This window comes from Pinus tabuliformis, chromosome 9 (genome assembly GCF_031772625.1).
Source record: "Pinus tabuliformis cultivar Carrire ecotype Pingquan chromosome 9, CPIR1, whole genome shotgun sequence".
Classification (NCBI taxonomy): domain Eukaryota; kingdom Viridiplantae; phylum Streptophyta; class Pinopsida; order Pinales; family Pinaceae; genus Pinus; species Pinus tabuliformis.
In genome coordinates this window covers 388731197-388742782 of record NC_142307.1, presented here as the reverse complement: position 1 = coordinate 388742782, position 11586 = coordinate 388731197, and positions in this window count along the sequence as shown.

The following is an 11586-nucleotide window of genomic DNA, read 5'->3' as shown; positions in this document are numbered from 1 at the left end:
AGTTTTTTAAGTATCCTTGGAGCTTGGTATTTTGTAATCATTTTCTTAGTAATTATCATGTTACAACTCATTATTGGGATATTATTGTATTTTGACTTTGATGTTATTATCTTTCCAGGCAGAGATATCTCAATCGATATCTGGTTAATTTTAAATTAGTTTTAAGTTTGACTTAAAATTAAATCACTATATGCAAAGTTTACATTACAAACTAAAAATAATATATTTTTTAAAATAATTTAATTCATTTTTTTATTGGTTCTCTACAGTTGTGTCTTATTGTACCATGATGGTTGTGTCACCGATAGGTCCATTTGCCAGGTCTGGAGCCTATATGGCTCATCGGTCATGCTCCTTTGCATTGTATTGTACATGGCAACCAACAAAGTGAGGTCTACCGGACGTGTAAGAAGGAGCAATATCGTTCGTAAAGGTTCACTTAGCTATTGAAGCGGTATTTTTTCGCCTCCGCGTGTTAATGTTGAGCAATATCGTTCGTATAGATTCGCTTAGATATTGAAGCAGTATTTTTTCGCCTCCATGTGTTAATGTTGCCCACTCCACTACTTGTCAAGTCAGATGAAAAGATGGCCAAGGAAGAGGAGGTAGCTTTCCATAACTGAATGGGCATATAATTATTTGATGAAAGTAAATTTCAAATGCTTAATAATTTATTTTCTTTATGTTAGTGACCTTTTATAATTACAAATATTAAGTGACTATGTCATAAATTAAATGACACATTTTTTTTTCTGGATAAAGACTATTCTATTAAAAAGATAAAAAGAAAAAATATTTACAGAGAGGATTAAACCTCTGAGGGGGCCGTAGCCTACCCATCGCCAAAAAGACTATTGCAGGTCGCAAGCTGCATTCCTTTTACAAAAATGAGAGTTTTAGAAGCGAGGATTGTAGTGAGATTGAGAGACCAAAAACTAAACTGTTCTATAGGTGATCGAAGCTTCAGAGGTAGCTGATCACTTACAAAAATGCTATCCTTTAAAACTGCTATTACAAAAAGATTCAAAACCAGACTTTTGACCTGAAGACTGTAGTATTTCATGCTGATATCAAAATAAGTCGGAGACATGCACATAATGAACCATGGGAGCTTAACACGAGTACCAGAAATCAGAAGAGGAATTGTTGTCATGACACTAGAGCCAGAAGTCTTTAAACCTGCGGAGGAGAGCCTGTCGCGTCCACGTTTGCCTGGTTGGGGGAGCCAATCCAGGTCACCATTACATTGTCTTCAGCTTCCATCATACTGCCTTCTGGAGGAAGAACAAGATTCAGAACGCTTCCAGAGAGGCGCGCTAGTTCACAAGCAAGAATTTGCTCTTGTGGTGAAGCTGGCTGGGGCTGAGGGTCTTCCTGAAGGCCATCCTCGTGCTGCACGGAAGTGTCATTGAGGACAACTCCAGCCATGTCACCCTGAAAGTCACTTGAATTCTGAGACTGAGACTGAGCCCTGGAGGTTTCATCCGAGCTTGTAAGCTCATCTTCCTCCTCCGAGAAGATAACAGTAATAGTGGCTGAGATTAGAGGCTTATTGAGCCTACTTCTGAACTTGAACTGGGTAGTTTGAAAGGAGCTATTCAGAGAGGGCCGAGAATGATCAGAGGGCGGAGAGGATGGAGAGGCAGAGGCTAAAGGAGTGATGCGTTGAGGGGCAGAGCCACCACGACCCCGAGAAACTCCACGAGAACCTGAATTACTTCCACGCCGGGGGACGCCGCGTCGACGAGCCATTACAGGGTGCGCAGGCAGCTTGGGTGAGTAGGGAGACCGAAGCTGGGGGTAAGGCGACCAGACACAGGCTGAATGGACCCAGTTAAAGGACCAGACACCTGCGTGATAAACCCAATTGCTAGACTCGCCACAGATGGAGTAGACCAGGTTAAGAAACCAGGCACAGGCAGAATGAACCCAGTGAGTGGACCAGACACTGGCTGAGAAGACCAAATCAATAAACCAGACACAGGCGGAGAAGACCAAATCAATAAACCAGACACAGGCGGAGAAGACCAAATCAATAAACCAGACACAGGCGGAGAAGACCAAATCAATAGACCAGACACAGGCAGAGTGAAACAGGTTAAGAAGCCAGAGGGGCTTCCATACACCCTGAGCTGCGCAGGGGTGCTGAAGGCATAACGAGCAGAGGAAAACCAGATTGCAGATGTCTAAAAAACTCGTATCGAATGAGCCGTGATTAAAGCACGCCATGATTAAATCCCTTGTCTGAAGATCTCGAGTCGAATGAACCATAAATGCAATGACCAGAGCCTTGATATCACATACCGTAAACTGTTGGATCCGTCCAAGTGTGTGGACAGCTGCCTCTGTCGCATGCATTGCGATTAACACGCAGTTATTACACCCGCATCCGGGTAAATTAAATGACACATTAAATTGTTAACAGTTATTCAATTATTATGCATTAAATTAATGATCAATTTAATCTCTTTTTATTATGTGTTACCAATATTGTTATTTTCATCCCAGTAACTAAATTGCAAGTTAACCATTAATTTATCACAAACTCTAATATTCGTCCAACTAACAAAATTACAAGTGGACCATTAATTTAACACAAACTTTAATAATCATCCATTACAATTCTTATGATGGAAATGATTGATTAAGTTTCATAATTTAATTATTTTATTTTTAATTACATATTATTAAAATTAAAAAATCATAATAAAAATTTAAAAAATATATAATTTAAATAACTAAAATAATTTAAATCATTTCCTATATATTGAGCAATAAGCATTACCATATTTTAAAAAATTGTATCATTTTTTAATGTTGTTTTATTTAGTTCCACGGTTATTTTATTAATATGATTAACCATAGTGTTTAAAAAAATGTGAGAATATGTTATTCCAATTTGCACAAAATCCATATTTTTGAGGCAGGCCAACTAATTTACTTCAAATGTAAATGTAGATGTAAATATAATTATATTCAATGCAACATTAACTACATACTTGAGTTGGAGAATACACTTTTTACATAATGCAATTGCTTTGGAGCCAGTGTTTTTACTTTAATTTAACTATATTTAAACTAAGCGGCAAGAACGCTAGCTAGGCAAGAACGCTAGCTATGCAGCCTTGTTTATATTTCGTTACAATACATCATTCTTCCCATGTTATTGCTTTGTTGTTTTACAAATGAATTTAAATCATCGATTTCCTTGATTTCATAGTAGCTCAAAGGAATTTTGTTGATTTTATTTCTATTTGAATGTGCCACCATCAATAAGCATAAACCTTCTTAATAGGCATCATTTGTCAATGTTGGTAGTGGTGTAATGGCACATCCTTCACAATATTGTTGTCAATGATGGCATTGTTGTCCTCACAATTTTTTTGCCAATGTTAGCATTAGCGTCCTCACAATTTCATTACCAACAATGACAATGATGTCTTACAAGGAAGTGATGATTTGCTACTATGCAGTTATTGTTCATTTTGTTTTTATTTTTTATTTATTTTATATTTTGTTTTTGCTTTTGTTTTTAAATATGCATGTGTGGAGTTGAGGAGGCCGTGATGAAGGAGGAGGAGAAAGGAGACAATTAGGGTTTTTTAAAAAGAAGTCTCTCCTCAAAATTGAAGCTAAAAAAATCTAAAGCTCTCGAAAATTGATATGAAGGAGATGTCTAATTATTTGGAGCCATTGAAAGGATCTTCAAAAATCACCTCCCAATGAAGCATTTATGCATTAAAAAGGTTTGAAGTCATAGATTCAAAATCAATAAATTTACAAATTGCATTTATGTGTTAACAAGGTTTAAAGTCATAGATTCCAAATCAATAAGTTTACAAAGTGTTTAAGCATAGAGATCTTATTCACCATGAAGGGGAAGTAAAAGGTGTATAATCATTAGCAATAATGAAAAGAAGGTGCATGTGCTTATTAAGTGGATATTTCATATATTATATTTAATCCCTCGGATAGGGAAGATGTGGTTCTCATTGGTAAAAGGGGTAAGTTCTACATTCCTCCTCTAAAAAAAATGTTTCTTCTTGTTTCCTTTTTAATATAAAATAGCTTGAGAGGCAGAGACCCTTGGCTATTCAATGGTTCAGGCTTGGTTCCAACTCTATGGACTAAGAACTTTAACTTAAACAATGTTGGAAAATATCATCAACACCTTTGGCTTGATCTTCCAAGTCTTCCCTACATTTTGGAAATCCTTGAGTTTTTCACATTGTGAGTGATGCGTTAAGGCTTTTCCAATACCCAACCCCAAACCCTGCAACTAGAAAGGGTTCCAAGAATCTCAATTTAATGAGCATAAATGCTAAGATCCTAGATACAATTATGGTTTATGGAGATCTTGAATGGAAGTAGATCGCGGATTGCAAAAATATGCCATAGTGTTTCTTTTGTCATAAGATTGGGCATATATTTCATGATTTCCCTCATATACTTGAAAGACTCTAAAGAAGAAAGGGCATAAGTGGGGCAGATTTTTGTTCGTCCTCTCCTAGACAATGAAAATAAGAGCGTCACCCCAGTGGTTCCTCTTATTGTTAAGGGAATATCTTGGAAATCCTTAAGTTCTTCACATCGTGAGTGATGCGTTATGGCTTTTCCAATACCCAACCTCAAACCCTGCAACTAGAAAGTTGCCAAAAATCTCAATTTAATGGGCATAAATGTCAAGATCCTATATAAGATTATGGTTTATGGAGATCTTGAATGGAAGTAGATAGTGGATTGCAAAAATATGCCATAGTGTTGTTTTTGTCATAAGATTGAGCATATATTTCATGATTTCCCTCTCATTCCTAAAAGACTCAAAAGAAGAAAGGGCATAAGTGGGGCAAATTTTTGTTCGTCCTCCTAGACAATGAAAAGGAGACTATCGCCCTAGTGGTTCCTCTTATTGTAAAGGGAAACTCTAGGATCTCATGTCTAGATCTAATCTTTAAAACCCACATTGATATCAGTTATTCCAACAATCACATTTCAAACAAGGTCAGTGAAAAGTAGGAGTTCTTTTGATGCACTTATTGGACCTAGTCATTAGAAAGAAGGGGGATTGAGTAGGCCTCATTATAACATGGATCAATTCAAAAAATGAAGTTTCAATGGGAGATCTGTCACAATTTATACATCAAATATAAACATTTTTCCACACATTGACAAGAGGAGAATTATCTACTCTTTTGTAGTTAAAAGAGTGACCAAGGGGTCAAAAATTTATTCGTGAAATTGACTATGGTTGAAGCATTTTTGTCCTAGGATTTCACTATAGGGAGAGTCTCATGCTTGAAGCAATTAAGTGGAAGACATTCAAAGGCTTCTCTATACTCTATTTTGGTGGGAAGCTCGGTGCATTTCCAAATGCAAGAGTAGAAAATTGAAGAGAATCTCTCTATTTAACAAAGGCTTGTGGAGACTCATCAAACCTACTCTATGGTGGGCAAAAAAGTAAGCCATCATCCCTCAAAGCTAAGGAAAATAAATAGAAACCATTGAATATTTTCCTCAACTAGCTCTCATATTCAAGATATTAGGATTTGAAGGATTACATAAGGTAATTTGGATCATCTCTTTGTAGGGAATGACACAAGAAAAGCCCTTAACACTCAATATTGACAAACCATCAATGATCAATATGAAGGGTCATATATTAGGAACTTTGTTTTATGCAAAGCAGAATTCGCTTACCCTAGTATGTGTATTATGATTTCTCATGTTTTTAGCTATGTACAGGTTACTCAAAAGCATTACATAGTAGATGTATCAAGTAAAAAAGACAAGAATCTTTGTGCTTAGTATTTTTATCGATAATTTTTAAGTTGGAAATCATATGGTAAGCTTCTCATTTTTTATACACTTATTGGAATATAAAGATTTTTGAAATAAATGATATATATATATATATATATATATATATATATTATTGTAGCTCAAACAGGTGTTGTCTTGAGAGGCGTCATTAAGGCCAGGAACACAAAGGAATTAATTATCTCCAAGCCCATGTAATTTTTCCAAAGTTTCACATAGGGAAAATGACTTAATCAAGTCAATTAGTGATTTTTAAATATTTCCTAAATCTAAACTTAGGAAAAGTGGATAAATAATTGACATTAGTTGGGATAAGATTGATTTTCCTCAAGGAGCTTGTAGAAAGTTTCTAAGTTGATCTTAGTGTCGATTGGATCAAGTGAACTTCTAATCATGGCCATTTATTTTTGAATGAGAGATTGATGGGCAGCATTGGAGACATATCATATCACAAAGATCATTTGAGTTGGGTGAGTTTTTAGTAAGACACCCAGAGGGTTTCAACAACAATGATTAGGAAGATATTTTCCAAAGTTTTTCTTCATCCGGAAGACTTCCAGGTTATGAGTTTTAGAGGGAGGTTTTGCTATCAATTTATTTTCTGCAGAGAGGGTCGAGTTAATTTTCTAGAGAAAGTGCAAGTTTGCCAAACGAGGTGTGATTTCTCCAGGAGGTTGTGCAAATTGCCGGGAAGACAAATCGAGTTTCCAGGAAGGCAAATCGAGCTTCAGGAGGCCGCACGTGTGAGCAGTGCGAGTATACTAGAGAACCAATGTGAATTTCCAGAGTGTTAGTGTGAGTTGTTGGAGGCAATGCACATTACAGGAAAGGAGCTAAAGGGTTATTTCCCTAGTCGATTTGAATATAAAAGGTGGAAATCAATTATTTTGCCAGATCTTTTCCAATGAGGCAAGTAGCTGTATTTTATCAATAACAGTTTTTGTTGAAGATCATAATAAAACCCTCAAACTGAAAACTAGTTTTCCCCACATTGGGGTTTTTCCAAGGACATTTGTTCAAAAATACTTGTGTTCATTGTGTGATTGCTTTCTCACATTTTCTGTTGCAATTTTTATTTTCTGAATGGTGTTCTTGATATTGTTATTCATTACTTCCAACAAAAGAATTAATTTGCAATGAACAAGTAATAGGAAATAATTAATTGAGTTAATAGCATCTTCTAGGTAGACAGAAATTTCACACTTATGTTAGAAACCAAGATAATACTCAGAGAGGGGTTGAATCAGTATTATAGCCAATTTGAACAATTATTAACACTATCTAGTATTTCAATTCATTCAACAATTAATCATATAGACAACACATAGAACTCATAGAGACACCAAATGTAAGTGGAAACCCATAAAGGGAGAAAATCACAAAATTTTTATATGAATGTTGTTACATCAGTTTTTTTGGCTTCAACTAGAAGGAGACAACCATCCCCTTAATTTACAAGCATCTACTTGAAGGAAGCACTAACTCCTTGATCTTTACAGGCTCCAACCTAAAGAAAGCACTAACTCCTTGATCTTTACAGGCTCCAACCTACTTTGCCTAGCTGGTCCCTCTTTCATAACCTTTTCAAACTTAGATCCACAGGCATTCTCGTTTATACAACCTTGTTTTGTACTGCTTCCATGTTCTGTAATTTACTTCCTGTTCTAAATTATTCGCATGGCTCCATAGTCATCCTCTAACATTCTTCTGCAATCACATGTTCGTTGGTCATCCCTAATGTGAAAAAGGGTGAGAAATGACGACAAATTCATGGCACTTGGTATCCCAATCGTATGAGACAGAGTCGAGGAATAACGACAAGTTCGTGGTCATATGAGACTATGTAAATTGTATGCGATGCAAAACCGCCCATTTATTGAAATAGGTGTAAAAAGCGACACAAATCATATAATATGTTGGATGAGTTTCACTCGGATATGATAAGTTGGGGTGACGGTAAACATCATGAACATCAAAAGTTTGCGATGCATCACAGATTTTTAATTATGAGCGAGTGTTACGAGATAAAATAAATTCCAAAAGTTTAGGTAAGGATAACAGAATAAATTTAATAAAAAATTATGAGGATAACAGGCTAAATTTAATATAAAAAATTATGTTGTTTTGATTTTTCAATTTAACATTAATACGAGATATAAAATTATTTTATTATTATTAAAAAAATAAAAATTCACTCAAGTGACATCACATCAATAATCTTTAAAATGTTAGTAATATACTTTATCACTTTCAGTTGCTAATTTTTAATATTAGGTCTAGTTGTATTCCTGATATTCCTCCCAGGCTTCATTCACTACCATTGGGTTGGGCAGCTCCCTGGCTTCATTCACTATGATAATAAAAATTAATAAATATATAATTTAAATAACTAAAATAATTTAAATGAATTCTTATATATTGAGCAATAAGCATTATTATATTTTAAAAAATTATATCATTTTTTTAATGTTGTTTTATTTAGTTCCACGATTATTTTATTAGTATGATTAACCATAGTGTTTAAAAAATGTGAGAATATGTTATTCCAATTTGCACAAAATCCATATTTTCAGGTAGGCCAACTAATATACTTCAAAAATGTAAATGCAGATGTAATTATAATTATATTCAATGCAACATTAACTGCATGCTTGAGTTGGAGAATACAATTTTTACATAATGCAATTGCTTTCGAGCTAGTGTTTTTACTTTAATTTAACTATATTTAAACTAAGCGGCAAGAACGCTAGCTATGCGGCCTTGTTTATATTTCGTTACAATACACCATTCTTCCCATGTTATTGCTTTGTTGTTTTACATATGAATTTAAATCATCGATTTCCTTGATTTCATAGTAGCTCAAGGGAATTTTGTTGATTTTATTTCTATTTGAATGTGCCACCATCAATAAGCATAAACCTTCTTAATAGGCATCATTTGTCAATGTTGGTAGTGGTGTAATGGCACATCCTTCACAATATTGTTGTCAATGATGGTGTTGTTGTCCTCACAATTTTTTTGCCAATGTTAGCATTAGCGTCCTCACAATTTCACTACCAACAACGACAATGATGTCTTACAAGGAAGTGATGATTTGCTGCTATGCAGTTATTGTTCATTTTATTTTTATTTTGTTTTTATTATATATATATATATTTTTATTTTTATTTTTTTTGTTTTTAAATATGCATGTGTGGAGTTGAGGAGGCCATGATGAAGGAGGAGGATAAAGGAGACAATTAGGGTTTTTAAAAAGAAGTTTCTCCTCAAAATTGAAGCTAAAAAAATCTAAAGCTCTCGAAAATTGATATCAAGGAGATGTCTAATTATTTGGAGTCATTGAAAGGATCTTCAAAAATCACCTCCCAATGAAGCATTTATGCATTAAAAAGGTCTGAAGTCATAGATTCAAAATCAACAAATTTACAAATTGCATTTATGTGTTAACAAGGTTTAAAGTCATAGATTCCAAATCAATAAATTTACAAAGTGTTTAACCATAGAGATCTTATTCACCATGAAGGGGAAGTAAAAGGTGTATAATCATTAACAATAATGAAAAGAAGGTGCATGTGCTTATTAAGAGGATATTTCATATATTATATTTAATCCCTCGGATAAGGAAGATGTGGTTCTCATTGGTAAAAGGGGTAAGTTCTACATTCCTCTTCTAAAAAAAATGTTTCTTCTTGTTTCTTTTTTAATCTAAAATAGCTTGAGAGGCAGAGACCCTTAGCTATTCAAGGGTTCAGGCTTGGTTCCAACTATATGCACTCAGAACTTTAACTTAAACAATGTTGGAAAATATCATCAACACCTTTGGCTTGATCTTCCAAGTCTTCCCTACATTTTGGAAATCCTTGAGCTTTTCACATTGTGAGTGATGTGTTAAGGCTTTTCCAATACCCAACCCCAAACCCTGCAACTAGAAAGGGTTCCAAGAATCTCAATTTAATGAGCATAAATGCTAAGATCCTAGATACAATTATGGTTTATGGAGATCTTGAATGGAAGTAGATCGCGGATTGCAAAAATATGCCATAGTGTTTCTTTTGTCATAAGATTGGGCATATATTTCATTAGTTCCCTCATATACTTGAAAGACTCTAAAGAAGAAAGGGCATAAGTGGGGCAGATTTTTGTTCGCTCTCCTAGACAATGAAATTGAGAGCATCACCCCAGTGATTCCTCTTATTGTTAAGGGAATATCTTGGAAATCCTTAAGTTCTTCATATCGTGAGTGATGCGTTATGGCTTTTCCAATACCCAACCTTAAACCCTGCAACTAGAAAGTTGCCAAAAATATCAATTTAAAGAGCATAAATGTCAAGATCCTATATAAGATTATGGTTTATGGAGATATTGAATGGAAGTAGATAGTGGATTGCAAAAATATGCCATAATGTTGTTTTTGTCATAAGATTGAGCATATATTTCATGATTTCCCTCTCATTCCTAAAAGACTCAAAAGAACAAAGGGCATAAGTGGGGCAAATTTTTGTTCGTCCTCCTAGACAATGAAAAGAGACCATCACCCTAGTGGTTCCTCTTATTGTAAAGGGAAACTCTAGGATCTCAAGTCTAGATCTAATCTTTAAAACCCACATTGATATCAGTTATTCCAACAATCGCATTTCAAACAAGGTCAGTGAAAAGTAGGAGTTCTTTTGATGCACTTACTGGACCTAGTCATTAGAAAGAAGGGGGATTGAGTAGGCCTCATTATAACATGGATCAATTCAAAAAATGAAGATTCAATGGGAGATCTGTCACAATTTATACATCATATATAAACATTTTTCTACACATTGACAAGAGGAGAATCATCTACTCTTTTGTAGTCAAAAGAGTGACCAAGGGTTCAAAAATTTATTCATCAAATTGACTCTAGTTGAAGCATTTTTGTCCTAGGATTTCACTATAGGGAGAGTCTCATGCTTGAAGCAATTAAGTAGGAAGACATTCAAAGTCTTCTCTATACTCTATTTTGGTGGGAAGCTCAGTGCATTTCCAAAGAGAATCTCTCTATTTAAAAAAGGCTTGTGGAGACTCATCAAACCTACTCTATGGTGGGCAAAAAACTAAGCCATCATCCCTCAAAACTAAGGAAAAGAAATAGAATCCATTGAATATTTTACTCAACTAGCTCTCATATTCAAGATATTAGGATTTGAAGGATTACATAAGGTAATTTGGATCATCTCTTTATAGGGAAAGACATAAGAAAAGCCCTTAACACTCAATATTGACAAACCATCAATGATCAAATGAAGGGTCATATATTAGGAACTTTGTTTTATGCAAAGCAGAATTCACTTGCCCTAGTATGTGTATTATGATTTCTCGTGTTTTTAGCTATGTACAGGTTACTCAAAAGCATTACATAGTAGATGTATCAAGTAAAGAAGACAAGAATCTTTGTGCTTAGTATTTTTATCAATATTCTTTAAGTTGGAAATCATATGGTAAGCTTCTCATTTTTTATACAGTTATTGGAATATAAAGATTTTTGAGATATATATATATATATATATATATATATATATATATATATATATATATATTAATTATTGTAGCTCAAATAGGTGTTGTCTTGAGAGGCGTCATTGAGGCCAGGAACACAAAAGAATTAATTATGTCCAAGCCCATGTAATTTTTCCAAAGTTTCACATAGGGAAAATGACTTAATCAAGTCAATTAGTGATTTTTAAATATTTCCTAAATCTGAACTTAAGAAAAGTGGATAGATAATTGACATTAGTTGGGATA